This window comes from Mobula hypostoma, chromosome X1 (genome assembly GCF_963921235.1).
Source record: "Mobula hypostoma chromosome X1, sMobHyp1.1, whole genome shotgun sequence".
Classification (NCBI taxonomy): Eukaryota; Metazoa; Chordata; class Chondrichthyes; order Myliobatiformes; family Myliobatidae; genus Mobula; species Mobula hypostoma.
The window spans coordinates 35,143,857-35,159,866 of NC_086128.1; the positions used below are offsets into that span (position 1 = coordinate 35,143,857).

The 16,010-nt window shown below is 43.5% G+C and overlaps 1 protein-coding gene across 2 annotated transcripts in view; it reads right to left on the reverse strand.

Moving 5' to 3' along the window:
• The window catches only part of LOC134340243 (potassium voltage-gated channel subfamily H member 8-like), a 221,502-nt gene that overhangs the window by 14,852 nt on the left and 190,640 nt on the right, over positions 1-16,010 (reverse strand). The window lies entirely within an intron of this gene.

The following is a 16,010-nucleotide window of genomic DNA, read 5'->3' on the forward strand; positions in this document are numbered from 1 at the left end:
GTACTCCAGTTTCCTCCGACATTCCAAAGACATACGGGTTAGTAAAGGGTTAGTAAGTTGTGGGCACGCTTTGTTGGCATGATATTTGTGGCCGCCCCAGCATATCCTTGGATTGTTGATGCAAAACGAAACATTCCACTCTATCTTTCGATGTTTCAGTCTACATGTGACAAATAAAGCCAACCTTTAACTTTATAAGTTCTGAAAAACTTCCAGGTGATTTTCTGCAGGAAAGGTAAATTATTGAATTAAAGTGATCATACTGTATTATAGTTTCCATATAGCCTCCTGTCTCATTGTTCCAGTCAGATGTACTTCCAACTATGTAGAAGTACTTAATTTATAGTCATTGAGTAGGTTTTCTTTATTTGAATATTTTAATATGGATAAACATTTTGAATTGATGTTCCAGTAGGACTGGGCTATTCCAAACTTCAAGCTTGATCTCAAAAGAGGTTTAGAAGGGAGAGCTAGGAAGCTGCCAAGGGTTCCTGCCAGGCTACATTATCCCATTAGAAAAAGCTGCAGATGCTGGAAATTCAAAGCAACACACACACAATGCTGGAGGAACTCAGCAGGCCAGGCAGCATCAGTGGAAAAGAGTAAACAGTTGATGTTTTGGGCCGAGACCCTTCAGCAGGAAGTGGAAAGGAAGGGGAGCCGTCAGAGTAAGAAGGTGGGGGGGGGGAGGGAGAAGTACAAGGTAGTAGGTGATAGGTGAAATGGGAAGAGCGGGAGGGGTGAAGTAAAGAGCTGGGAGGTTGTTTGGTGAAAGAGATAAAGGGCTGGAGAAGGGGGAATCTGATAGGAGAGGACAGAAGGCCATGGAAAAAAGAAAAGGGGGAGGAACACCAGAGGGAGGTGATGGGCACGTAAGGAGATAAGGTGAGAGAGGGAAACAGGAATGGAGAATGGTGAAGGAGAGGGGGAAATTACTAGAAGTTTGAGAAATTGATGTTTATGCCATCAGGTTGGAGGCTACCCAGACAGAATATAAGGTGTTGCTCCTCCAACCTGAGTGTGGCTTCATCTTTACAGTAGAGGAGGCTGTGGACTGACATGTTGGAATGGGAATGGGAAGTAGAATTGGAATGGGTGGACACCAAGAGATCCCGCCTTTTGTGGCGGATGGAATGAAGGTTCTCGGCAAAGCAGTCTCCCATTAGTCCCATTAGTCTCATGCGATGAACCACAGAAAAGGATAGGCGAGGACTTCCCTCTTCTCCAACCACTAGTCACATTAAAAATTGGTGCAGTTAACAAGTAGGACAAGAGACACTGCCTAGTCAGTGCCACCTGAGCCAAGTCACTTTACTGGAGCATAGACACAGAATTTTCTGATCTCTGAAAACCACTGACTGAATGCTAACGATGCAAAGACCTGGAATGTAGTTCTGACAACAATCAGAAAACTAATGCATTTGTAGAAACACATCATCTTCTGCTGGAGGAACTCTGTTGATCAATCAACATCTGTGCAGGGTTTGGGGGAGGAATTGTGGATATTTTGACCTGACAGAGGACGACACCAGCGCGATCGGGTCTCTGACACTGAGCCTGGTTCCGTGGTGCAGAAGGGAAAGAGGAAGATGAGGAATGCAGTAGTCATAGTGGATTCCATAGTCAGGGGAACAGGCAGGAAGTTCTGTCAGCCTGACAGAGATACCCGCATGGTGTGTTGCCTCCCTGGTGCCAGGGTACGGGATGTCTCGGATCAGGTGCAGAGTATTCTGAAGGGAGAGGGTAAACAGCCAAAAGTCTTGGTACCAACCCAGAAGTCTTGGTACACATTGGTACCAATGACATAGGTACAAACAAAAAAAGGGAGGAGGTCCTGAAGAGAGATTTCAGGAAGTTGTGTAGGAAGCTGAAAAGCAGGACCTCCAGGGTAGTAATTTCAGGATTGCTGCCTGTGCCACATGCTAACGAGCGCAAGAATAGCATGATCAGGCATATTAATGCGTGGCTGAGAGACTGGTGTAGGGGGCCGGGCTTCGAGTTCCTGGATCATTGGGGCCTCTTCTGGGGGAGGTATGACCTGTACAAAAAGGTCGGGTTACACCTGAACCCAAAGGGGTCCAATATCCTAGCAGGCAGGTTTATTAGAGCTATGAGGGAGGGTTTAAACTAATTTGGCAGGGGGATGGGAACCGGAGTGATAGGGCTGAGGAAGAGGAAAACAGAAATAAATTAAAGATAGCGTGCAACAGAGATGATAGAAATGACAGGCAGGAGATGAGGCGTAATCACAGTCAGTGGGATGAGTTACAGGGCAATAGAGGCATGGTGCAGTTAAAACAGAAAACAACAAATACTGGACTGAAAGTGTTATATTTGAATGCACGCAGCATAAGAAATAAAATGGACGATCTTGAAATTCAGCTGCAGATTGGCGAGTATGACGTTGTGGCTTACGGATGGCTGCCGTTGGGAGTTCAACATCCAAGGTTAGCAGGCGGTGGGGGTGGTGTGGCCCTGTGTATAAGAAATAATATTAAATCATTAGAAAGGGATGACATAGGATCAGGAGGTGTAGAGTCTCTATGTGTTGAGTTAAGAAATGGTAAGGGTAAAAGGACCCTGATGGGAGTTGTGTACAGGCCTCCAAGCAGCAACAGGGATGTGGATTACAAATTACAGCAGGAGATAGAAAAGGCATGTCAGAAGGGCAATGTCATGATAATTGTTGTGGATTTTAACATGAAAGTGGATTGGGAAAACCAGGTCAGTGCTGGACCTCAAGAGCGAGAATTTATAGAATGTCTAAGGGATGGTTTTTTAGAAAAGCTTGTTGTTTAACTCACGAGGGGACTGGCTGTGCTGGACTGGGTGTTGTGCTATGATCTGGAGGTGATAAGAGAGCTTAAGGTTAAGGAACCCTTAGGGAACCATGATTACAATATGATCAAGCTCACTTTGAAATTTGAGAAGGAGAAACTAAATTCCAATGAGTTGGTATTTCAGTGGAATAAAAGAAATTACAATGGCATGAGAGGGGAACTGGCCAAAGTTGACTGGAACGGGACACTAGCAGAAGGACAGCATAGCAGCAAAGGCTGGAGTTCCTGCAAAAAATGAGAGAAGTGCAAGACAGATATATTCCAAATAAGAAGAAATCTTCAAATGGAAGAAGGACACTACTGTGGCTGACAAGTGAAGTCAGAGTCAAAGTAAAAGCAAAAGAGAGGGCATACAAGGAAGCCAAAGCTAGTGGGAAGATAGAGGATTGGGAAGCTTTTAAAAACTTGCAGAAGGAAGCTAAGAAGGTCATGAGAAAGGAAAAGATGAATTACGAAAGGAAGCTGACGACTAATATCAAAGAAGATACTAAAAGTTTTTTTTAAGAATATAAAGGGTAAAAGAGAGTCAAGGGTAGATATAGGACCAATAGAAAATGATGCTGGAGATATTGTAATGAGAGATGCAGAGATGGCAGAGGAACTGAATGCGTATTTTGCACCAGTCTTCACAGTGGAAGACATCTGCGGTAAACCGGACATTCAAGAGTGTCAGGGAAGTGAAGTATGTGCAGTGAAAATTATGACTGAGAAGGTGCTCAGGAAGCTTAATGGCCTGAGGGTGGATAAATCTCCTGGACCTGATGGAATGCACCCTCGGGTTCTGAAGGAAGTAGCTGGAGAGATTGTGGAGGCATTAACAATGATCTTTCACGGTTTGATAGATTTTGGCATTATACCGGATGACTGGAAAATTGCCAATGTTATTTCGCTATTTAAGAAGAGTGGGGGCAGCAGAAAGGAAACTGTTAGCCTGACATCAGTGGTTGGGAAGTTGTTGGAATCGATTGTTAGGAATGAGATTACGGAGTACCTGGAGGCACATGACAAGATAGGCCAAAGCCAGCATGGTTTCCTGAAAGGAAAATCCTGCCTGACTAACCTACTGCAGTTCTTTGAGGAAATTACAAGCAGGGTAGACAAAGGAGATGCAGTAGATGGGGTGAACTTGGATTTTCAGAAGGCCTTTGACAAGGTTCTGCACATGAGGCTACTTCGCAAGATAAGAGCCCATGGAATTACAGGGAAGTTACTAACATGGGTGGACCATTGGCTGATTGGCAGAAAACAGAGAGTGGGAATAAAGGGATCCTATTCTGGCTGGCTGCCAGTTACCAGTGGAGTTCCACAGGGGTCGGTGTTGGGACCACTGCTTTTTACGATGTATGTCAATGATTTGGACTATGGAATTAATGGATTTGTGGCTAAATTTACTGATGATACAAAAATAGGTGGAGGAGTGGGTAGTGTTGAGGAAACAAAGAGAGATAATTTAGGGGAATGGGCAAAGAAATGGCAAATGAAATACAATGTTGGAAAGTGTATGGTCATGCAATTTGTTGGAAGAAATAAATGGGCAGGCTATTATTTAGATGGGGAGAGAATTCAAAATGCAGAGATGCAAAGGCACTTGGGAGTCCTTGTGCAAGATACCCTAAAGGTTAACCTCTAGGTTGAGTTGTTGGAGAAGAAGGCGAATGCAATGTTGGCATTCATTTTTAGAGGTATAGAATATAAGAGCAGGGATGTGATGTTGAGGTGCTATAAGGCACTTGTGAGATCACACTTGGAGTATTGTGTGCAGTTTTGGGCTCCTTATTTTAAAAAGGATATACTGACATTGGAGAGGGTTTGGAGAAAATTCACAAGAATGATTTCAGGAATTAAAGGGTTCCTGTATGAGGAACGTCTGACAGCTCTTGGGCTGTATTCCTTGGAGTTCAGGGAAATGAGGGGGGATCTCATAGAAACATTCCAAATGTTAAAAGGCCTGAACAGATTAGGTATGGCAAAGTTATTTCCCTTGATAGGGGAGTCTAGGACAAGAGGACACAACTTCAGGATCGAAGGACGTCCGTTTAGAACAGAGATGTAGAAAAATTACTTTAGTCAGAGGGTGGTAAATCTGTGGAATTTGTTGCCACGAGCAGCTGTGGAGGCCAAGTCATTGGGTGCATTTAAGGCAGAGAAAGATAGGTTCTTGATTAGCCAGGGCATCAAAGGGTACGGGGTGAAAGCAGGGGAGTGGGGATAACTGGAAGAATTGGATCAGCTCATGATTGAATGGTGGGGCAGACTCGATGGGCTGAATGGCCTACTTCTGCTCCTATATCTTATGGTCTAAATCCTACATCAGTACTGAGAGAGGAGAGGGGAGACAGGTAGTATGAAAAGTGGGGAGGGAAGGATGGAGTTAGACATAGCAGCTGGAGGGAAAGATTAGTTAATGCCTCCTTCCGGTGTGTCACACCCCCCCCACCTCCATTTCCAATCAACCTCCCAATTTTTCCACCCCCACAACATCTTTGTTGGCTCCATTCATCCACTGCACAGGGTGTTCACTCACTGGTTCTTCCTCCCCACGTTTGGTTGTGATTCTCATTGTCACCTCCTTTACTTATTCAGACTCCAGCACTGATAGCCTTTACATAGAACAGTACAGCACAGTGCAGGCCCTTCGGCCCACAATGTTGTGCCGACCCTCAAACCCTGCCTCCCATATAGCCCCCCACCTTAGATTCCTCCATATACCTGTCTAGTAGTCTCTTAAACTTCACCAGTGTATCTGCCTCCACCACTGACTCAGGCAGTGCATTCCACGCACCAACCACTCTCTGAGTAAAAAACCTTCCTCTAATATCCCCCTTGAACTTCCCACCCCTTACCTTAAAGCTATGTCCTCTTGTATTGAGCAGTGGTGCCCTGGGGAAGAGGCACTGGCTATCCAATCTATCTATTCCTCTTATTATCTTGTACACCTCTATCATGTCTCCTCTCATCCTCCTTCTCTCCAAAGAGTAAAGCCCTAGCTCCCTTAATCTCTGATCATAATGCATACTCTCTAAACCAGGCAGCATCCTGGTAAATCTCCTATGTACCCTTTCCAATGCTTCCACATCCTTCCTATAGCGAGGTGACCAGAACTGGACACAGTACTCCAAGTGTGGCCTAACCAGAGTTTTATAGAGCTGCATCATTACCTCGCAACTCTTAAACTCTATCCCTCGACTTATGAAAGCTAACACCCCATAAGCTTTCTTAACTACCCTATCTACCTGTGAGGCAACTTTCAGGGATCTGTGGACATGTACCCCCAGATCCCTCTGCTCCTCCACACTACCAAGTATCCTGCCATTTACTTTGTACTCTGCCTTGGAGTTTGTCCTTTCAAAGTGTACCACTTCACACTTCTCCGAGTTGAACTCCACCTGCCATTTTTCAGCCCACTTCTGCAACCTATCAATGTGTCTCTGCAATCTTTATGTTCCTGTCTATCTCCCTCCAGCAGCTGTAACCTCTACCCACCTCACTCCAGCTACCTCTCCCTTTTTTCCTGCCTCCCTCTATCATCTACTGGTCCCCTGCCCCACCTACCTGTCATCTTTCATCCCTTCCCAGTCCACCAATCACTTGTCTCAACCTTTGCCCTCTCCTCTTGAAATTGGCGATCACCCCTCTCCACTCGCAGTCCCGATGCAGAGTTTTGACCTAAAACATCAGTATAAGTTTTAGTGCAATTTGGCCTTTTTTTTTTACCTTATTCCTTCCCTCTCATGCTATGACCATTGCCAGTCAGATTGCATGTCACTGACTGTCTTTCAAAGATTGCTGCTTTCAGTGCAATCAGAGCTGCAGGAATTCCCAGAGTGTTATTAGATAGGGATTTCCAAACTTCGGTTAGCAGTCATGAAGGAGTGAAATATTTTCAAGTCGAGCTGGTGTACAAGCTGGAAGGGAATATGCAGCTGACAGTGTTTCCATGTGCCAGCTACCTGTGTTCCTCTAAGTGGAACAAGGTCAAGGGCTTGCGTGATGTTGCCAAAAGATTCTTGGCAGGTTGTGTTATTGCATCTTGTAAATGGTGCAAGTTGCCTTGGTAGAAGAATGGAGTGAATATTTAAGGTAGTGGACATGGTGCGTTGTGGATGAGGTTCAATATCACAAGTGTTGTGGAGGGTGTTCCATTGCACTCCTAGCTTGTGGCTTTGGGGAGTCAAAGAAGTGAGTGGCTCTTCGCAGAAAACCCAATCTCTTATGAGTACAGATTGCATGTGGCTGGTCCATTTAAATTATTGGTCAATCGCTGATAGTTGTAGAAGGAAAATACAGAGGTACAAATTTGTTGAAGAGACTTAGTGAAAAAACATGACCTGAAAGTTAAGGAGATGTAATGATCTGGCCAAAAAATTGAGAGCAGTAGCGCTTTCCTAACTTTAAAGGGAGCTGTTCTGAGGCAAAGTAAACATTTGAAGAACGTACAGACATGTTAAATCTGTTCACACTACATCTTTAGAAAACTCCTCATTAAGAGGAGGAAATTCTTTGCCTGCTACAGCATTGCGCGGTCACAAAAACAGCTTAACCAGCGATCTTTCTGTCCATCATTACTTGTTGGAAATGTTTAATAGAGATGGGGAAATGGAAATAGCACTTAATGAAAGGTTAAGACTCCAGGCAGTGTAAGTTCCTAAATTCAGTTCAACTGTCGGGAGGTGTTGAGTGGAGCAGGTGTCAAGCAGGAGAAGAAAATGTAGAAGAAAACCTGACAGGGTCTCATTATTCCCCTAGCAGTTTCTGCGTTGTTTAAGACAGTCAATCATATGAATAGGAGGGGGTCAGAGGGTTATGCTGATGACTAGACTGGAAGGAGACTTCCTTGGAGCAAAATTTCTGGCAAGAACAGGTCAGGCTGAAGGACCCGTAATTTTACTTCATTTTCAGGGATGAGAGAGAAGCCCTCATGGCTTCTCAATCACATAACGAAATGTAGTGTTACTGCACTGCACAAAGTGACAACAACCACTTATAAACGGGAGACACAAGACACTACAGGTTCTGGAATCTGGAGCAACACACATAAAATGCTGGATGAATTCAGCAGGTCCTATGAAGGGAAATAAATGGTCAGTTGATGTTTTGGGTCGAGACTGGACTGACACTAACCTAGTCTAGATGAAGGATTTGGCCTGGAATGGCAGCTACCCATTTCGCTCCATAGATACTGCCTGACCTGCTGAGTTCCTGCAGCATTTTGTGTGTTAATAAATGAAAGTTTGCTGCCGAAGGGTTTCGGCCGGAAACGCTGATTGCTCAGTTCCTCCAGCATTTTGTGTGTGTTGCTCATTTCCAACATCTGCAGATTTTCTCTTGTTTGTGAACTTTTGCCTCACTTCAGATTTTGACTTCAAACAATTAATTTTAGTTGAGTGTTGCTTTCAGGAATGTTGAAATGTAAAGTCTTCAAACAAGTAAAACAATGAAGGTTAGTCAACTGGATCTGACACATTAGCATTGACTGTTAGATCTGACATGTGCATTATTCCTCTGGTCAGTTATTTCTCCTTGTAGTTTTATGCAAAATAAAATTTATAATTTTTCATACTCTGTGATTAGGCTTGAGATAAATGAACACATTTGTTTAACTTGTGGACAAGGAGCAGTGCAATGTACTTTGGATCAATTCTTTTGTGTCCTACAGCAATCACCTAGGAAACAAAATATTGCAGTCTCACTACAAATAAGTCTTGATGAGATATAGTTTTCCTCCATCCATTAGCATTTATGGTCTTGGCACTCTTGTCCGGTGCTTAACAATAAATGGTAACATGAGATCAGACAGTTTTGAAACCCAATTATGTTATTGCATTCATCTTTCATAGTCGTTATTTAATGCTATCAGGGTAGTTGTGTAGCTGGGTAAATAATCTGTATTTTAGCCTTTGTGTCATTGTAACTGTAATGCTAAATTAATTGATCATATCAATTCCATAATTGATTCCATAAATATTAAATCTCAAGTGACTTGATTGATATTATGAAATACTTAATGTCCTGTCTTATTCCCTGGAATAAAGGACAGAGACACAGACTCGAGGCGTTCTATATGCTGAAACAATACTCAAGGAGCCTGTGCTGAGATTCCAAGGATCAGACATGGTAGAACAGGACTTTTAATTGGATCCTCACCCAAATGAAATCAGATAGGCTGGGAACTCAGTGTTGGTAGACACTGGCTTAAGTCCATTTAGTTGCTTGGACACAGGTCTGTTTTGTTGCTGAATATCACAGTGGCACCAGCACCAAGCCAAGATGGACAATGACATCCAGAAAACACAATTCAAGCCCAGCTGATGTCCCTTATATCCTCCCCAGTGGCAGATGTCAATGCCTGATCTTGGCCTCAAGGCAAATTTGCAAGATAACATACAGGAAACGCGACACATTGCTGAGCAATGTTCCCTGTTCACCCGCATACCATTGTCACTACATTTGAAATGGACACTTGCAAACCATGCGACCATCTCCACTCCTGTCCCTTAACCACTCCCTGGCTGGGTGTCTATGGGACACAGGTCCTACTTTGTTACAGAATACTGGTCAGTTTGGATGGTGGAGCTGAGGTGGGAGGGTGAGTATTGTGACTGGTTAGAAAAACAATTAATTTTCGTTTGGATACATGAGCAGGGCCCTGTGCACATCAGCAGTGAGGGGGAGGACGGAGTAAATAGTAAGGCAAATACTTAAAGGAGAATCTACTTGTAGATGCTTTGGGATGACTTGCACTGCTGCTGTGGAGTTCCAGTGCTGAAGCAGACTTCAGCTCTTTGTCGTGTGTGCCTGTTTTCTTTGTGACATCAGAACATGCACTGCACACATGCCCTAGGGCTTCTGGATGAAGAAATCAAACAGGATTTTAACTAAGTTCGATTGTGCATCGCACAAAACGGTTGGACTACTTCAGAGACTATGGGCAGCAACAACTTGCTTTTATACATTTTATATTTTATATATATATTATGTATAGTTTACTGAGATAAAATGATTTGAGATACTCTGCCCAAGAATAACTGAGGAAAAATTGCTATTGAACCAAAGCAGTAGAGGTTAGCAGGAGAGGGGACAATCTGGGTAAAAAGATCTTTTGTAAATGCAGTGTAGAAAGAGGTGAGAGAGATAAGAGAGGGATGCCAGTCTGCACCAGTACTTTGTTTTATGGACTTTTTTGCAGCCTTAAAAATGACCATAGAAACATAGGAAACCTACAGCACAATACAGGCCCTCAGCCCACAAAGTTGTGCCGAACATGTCCTTGCCTTAAAAACTACCTGGCTTACCCAGAGCCCTTTATTTTTCTTAGCTCCATGTACCTATCCAAAAGCCTCTTAAAAGACCCTATCGTATCCGCCTCCACCACCGTTGCCAGCAGCCCATTCCACGCACTCACCACTCTCTGAGTAAAATACTTACCCCTGACATCTCCTCTGTACCTACTCCCCAGCACCTTAAACCTGTGTCCTCTTGTGGTAACTATTTCAGCCCTGGGAAAAAGCCTCTGACTATCCACACGATCAATGGCTCTCATCATTTTATACACCTCTTACAGGTCACCTCTCATCCTCCATCACTCCAGGGAGAAAAGGCCGAGTTCACTCAACCTGTTTTCATAAGGCATGCTCCCCAATCCAGGCAACATCCTTGTAAATCTCCTCTAATACTAGTCACCAATACTGGAATTACCATAGAAACTTCCGTCTGTGCTGAAGTGGATGATTTTGTTTGGTCCTTTCACATTGTAGGTCTCATCAGTTTACTGGAATGCTGAATTGCCAGAATCCAATTAAATATCCTTTGTTTTTGCAAACTTGTTTATGGTTAATACACCTTTAAGGTGTTGGGAGGAAAGTATGCGGGGGGGGGCGCGAATGTCAGAGAGATTTATTTTTACGCAGTGTGGTGGGTGCATGGAATGTGCTGTCAGGGGTGGTGGTAGAGGCAGATACATTTAAGAGACTCTTAGGCACATGGATGGACCCCCATCACCAGTACATACACAACCCTTAGTGTCACTTTATGTACATACAATCAGTCTGTGTGTATAAAAGTTACTTGTACATTGTATTTTATAGGATTGCTTTTATATTTATGTTTATTGTGTTTTTTTGTTTTTTTATTGTGTCCTTTATGATTATTGGGTTTTATTATGCTGCATCAGATCCAGAGTAACAACAATTTTGTTCTCTTATACACGCATGTACTGAGGAATGAGAATAAACAATCTTGAATTTTAGTTCTTGAATGAAAGAACGGTGGAAGACTATGTGGGAGGGATGGGTTAGAGTGATCTTGGAATAGGTTAAAGGGTTAGCACAACATCGTGGGCTGAAAGGCCTGTACTGCACTGAACTGTTCTATTCTATTCTGTAAATCAGTGTTGATTCTAAGTGTAAGACATTAAGAATGTGGGCTTGTTTTTAATGAACTGCGCTAATCTAATGTGGCCGCTGAGCTGCTGCAGTTGGATGTTTCCAGAGATTCGGAGAGACTGGTTAGTCAGGGCTGTTAATGAGTCACTTTGTGGACTTCTAAACCTTTTCATCTCTCTTGTGCTTACTCAAGTGAACTCTCTTAAGTAGCAGACCAATTTCTTTCTTAAAGCTTTTCAAGTCACTATTAAAATAAAACTTTCATTTGGGCTGAAGTAGGTGATTGTGATTGGTGACATTAAGCTCTCATGAACCTGGCATCATTACTCTCAGTCAAAATTATAAGTTCACTGGGAACTTATACTGAAATCTTGGACTACAGTAGTTTTATCCTACACCTACCATAAACTCAGCAGATATAAGCAGCAGTCACTGATGAATGGCTTGGAAGAGAGATCCGGTATATTAATATTGCATCACTCAAAGTTTCGCGGCTGCAGCAGAAATGGTGTAGCTACAGACTGAGCTGCATGCCTGCTTATGATTACCTATACGAAATATGGATGCTTTAAAACATTGAACATATTCCAAACTTCAAAATAGAGTGTAATGTGGTCAGCACAATTCCCTTTCATTCAACAATTAATTATATTAAAGAAATCTCTAAGTTCTACCTAATTTCTGCTTCACGCACAAGACACACTCCCATTATCTGCTTCCCCACACAGATTAAATTTATCACATCATCTCAACCCTGTTAACAAGTTTCAAAGTGGATTTTTCTCTCTGCAAATATATCCATTTTTGCAGAGAATTAGCTCTTGAGGTAGTTAGTAGCTCTTTACATTGAATTGCCCTGCTCTTTGCAATGATTATGTAGAAACCCGAAAATTCCATGTTTTTCATATTGATTTTGCTCATTAAATAGAAGGGAAGCTTTGCTTCCAGCTGCCCAGTGTAGCGAAATAATAAACTGCCCTTTCATGAATGAATTAATGATTTTGCTACATCTAGTGTTCAAAGGAACCCTTCACCATACAGCTAACTCTTTAATCACAGGCTAGAAACCTATTTTATAAATTCCAATTAAAAAGTGTGATTCTCCTGTTTCAACATTTGTAGTTTGTCCATCGCACCTCCCATTTCTCTGTTCCTCCTTTCAAGGCCATGAACCATGCTATCTCCAACTGCACACAGACAACTAAATCCTCACCAATCACCCAGGTAAAGCCAGGTTACAAGAGCTTGTGAGGTATTCAACACTATAAATTACTGCAACAAAATAATAAAACCTAATCTTCTCACACAACTTCCTGCATCCACTTTCCAAGAGGAATTGCTGGAGAGAATTTGGGAAACTGCCCTATTAATCTTTCCCCTAGGACAAGCAACAGAAACCAATAATGCTATCTTTGGTCCTATCCAGACTGCGACCAACTGATGGGAAAGCAGAATTCAGGATTGGGTTTGTCTTGAAACAAGAAGCAGTCCAACATTACTACCATCTTGCAGCTGCTTAACTTATTCATGGAACAACGTCACCTGGTGACAAAAGAATTGCAAAGGAACAAATCAAAAGCATCATCCCCATGAGGGTTGCTCCTGGGAAACCTTACCTTGGAATTTCATCTTAAGAATATAGAACATAAAACATTACAGCACAGTACAGGCCCTTTGGCTCACAAGATTGTGATGACTTTTTAACCTACTCTAGGTTCAATCTAATCCAGCTCTCCTACATAGCCCTCATTTTTCTATGACCCATTTGCTTATCTAATAGTTTCTTAAATGTCCCTAATATATCTGCCTCTACCACTACACCTGGCAGTGCATTCCACACACTCACCACTCTTTGTCAGATCCACGGACACTGCCACGGAGTTTGGGCACCCTTGCAGAAGGGGTTCGGCAATCACGCTCGTGAATATTCACATTCCAGCCAACTGGTGTTTCATTGTGGTGGCATTTAACTCCCTTCCTTTCATTTCAGTTTTATTGGGACTTGACCAAAAGTGGAGCAATGTCAATGCTCTCTGCTTGTTGTTGTCCTGGTGCTGGGAAATAAGGCTACCATTTAGACTGAAGCTATTAGTGAGCAATATTCATTTAATATTAAGCTACTACTGCTGAGTTGCTGTATTGGCATAAGCTTTAGTTTGAAAGTTCTAGTTAACAGCTAGTTGGCCTAGCATTTATTGTATTTCCTTTATTTCTGCACAATTCCGATTAAAGTCAGTGAACTGTTGATCCTTCTGTGTCCTTCTCTGTCAGCACTTGGGCCATAACCACACACCTGGTGTCAGCAAGTCTCGGGCAAAGAAAATAAACTCAGCAGAGAGAGATCAGCTGACCTTGGCTCTAACATTCATTGGCCAGATAGGAGAAAAGTTACAGTCAGTTGAAGCTGTTTTGGGAGAAGTGACACAAGCAGTGTGACAGATACTCTCAGACTGACAAGTCCAACCCGGACTGAAGGTCGTGGAGGAGGAACTAAAATCAGTCAAAATTGGGTTGGCCGATGTGTCTCTTGCAGTGCAACGGCTACTATCAGAGTGGCAAGCCCAGTCCCAACTGGAAGAACAGGTGTCAACCCTGGCAGCGACGGTTCAGCAACTCATTGCAGCCAGTCGGAATCAAGTGGCACTGATTACCACTCTTGCTGACACAATTCAGCAGCCTTTAGCCATGTCAGTCCCACTTCCAGCGTCTCCCAGGTCCCCCTCTTCAACAGCTTCATCAACCTCAGCCACTAATGCCCTGACTGCCATAACAGTGTCTGGACCAGAAACGAGTATTCCTCTTTCTTTCTTTTTAAATCTTTTTATTGAGTAAGTATACAAAAAAGGTAAGCCATATAAACATTAATACAATGTTAAAGTATAATAAAATTCCAAAAGATAACAATACCAAAAAGAAAATACTACAAACAATGTAATTTAAGCATAAGAAACCAAAATAACATAATAGTATACCAGATTTTATATATATCAATGGAAAAAAAAAGAAAAAAAAAACCCCCCAAAAAAACCCACCGTGCAACTAACTAAAAGCAAAGCAAAGCAATGGGCTAACTTGAAACCAAACAGAGTTAAACTTAAAATCACGTCCTCAATCCCGACCTCCATTAAAACAGTGAAAAAAAACAAGAAGGGTAAATATTACATTAAATGAAAAAGAGTATTCCTCCACTAGGCAAATACTCCGGTGACCCCGACGACTGCAGGAATTTTATTATCCAATGTGAGCTGACTTTTCAAGCCCTGCTTGGTTGGTTCAATGATGATTCATATAAAGTGGTGTATATGGTGAATCTCTTAGAGAGTCCCCCACTTAGCCTGTTCGATGCTGTATGAGAACAAGGTTCCCCACAGCTCAGTCATTCCAGAGTTCAAGAGTGTTTTTGATCTTCCAGTATGGGGTTTGGAGGCTGCCCACTGACTCCGGGACCAGCACCAAAGTAGAGGACAGTGAGGGACAAATGGATCCATGTAAAGTTCAGGCAGTCACAGAGTGGCCCAAACCATCTACGGTCAAACAGATACGGTGCTTCATGGGGTTTGCAAACTTTTATCGACACTTCATCCGAAAATTCAGTTCTACTGCAGACCCCATAAATGCCCTCAACCAAGAAGACTGCTGCAGGGTTCCTTTGAACAAGTAAAGCAGACCTTGGAGCTAAAGCAATGCTTCACTACTGCCCCAGTGCTGCAACGTCCGACCTATCCTGTCCACTCATCGTCGAGTGGATGCATCAGATGTCGGCATTGGAGCTGTGTTCTCACAGTGCTCTTCTGCAGACAGCTGGCTGCACCCCTGTGCTTTCCTTTCCCGTCGCTTGACTTTTGCCAAGTGTAATTATGATGTTGGGAACCAAGATCTCCTGGCTGTCAAGGAGGCCCTGGAAGCATGGCGACACTAGCTGCAGGGGGTAGAGCATCCCTTTTTGGGATGGACAGATCACAAGAACCTCTTCCACATTTGGACCGGCAAGAAACCCAACTGCCATCAAGCCCTTTGGGCTCTCTTCTTCACCCGGTTTAATTTCACCCTCACCTACCATCCTAGCAGCAAGAATACCAGGGCCGATGCTCTCTCCTGGTAGTTCAACATATTTGAGGACATCAATGTAGAACCCATTGTTCCTCGCTCGGGCATTGCTGCTCCAGTGATTTGGGGAATAGAGGTGGAAGCAAGGGACGTCCGACAGTCATATCCAGGCCCAGGTGGGAGACCTGTCAACTGGCTGTTTGTCCCTGCCTCTGTGCATCCCAGAGTGTTGGAGTAGGGTCTTCCTCCTACCTTCTTGGACATCCTAGAATTTATTAAGAGATGATTTTGGTGGCCATCTATGCGCCAGGATGTCCATGACTTTGTCTCTGCCTGTCCCACCTGTGCCCACAACAAGATGCCACACCAGCACCCGACAGTTCTGCTCTGTCCACTGCCTGTGCCCACTGCCCTTGGTCCCACCTCTTGTTGGAGTTTGTTCCTGTCTAATGGAAACACTACCATTCTGGTAGCTGTGGACCGATTCTCCAAGGCTGTCCACTTCATTGCTCTCCCCAAGCTCCCGTTCGCTTGTGAGACTGCCATCCTCATGGTTCAGCATGTGTTCAGGCTGCACAGCTTCCCTCAGGATGAAGGGTCTGATCATGGACCGCAGTTCACGTCCTGTTTCTGGGAGGCTTTCCGTTCTCTTTTGGGAGCTCCAGCCAGCCTGCTGTCTGGTTTCCACTCCCAATTTAATGGCCAGATTGAGAGAGTGAATCAGGAGCTGGAGACAACCCTG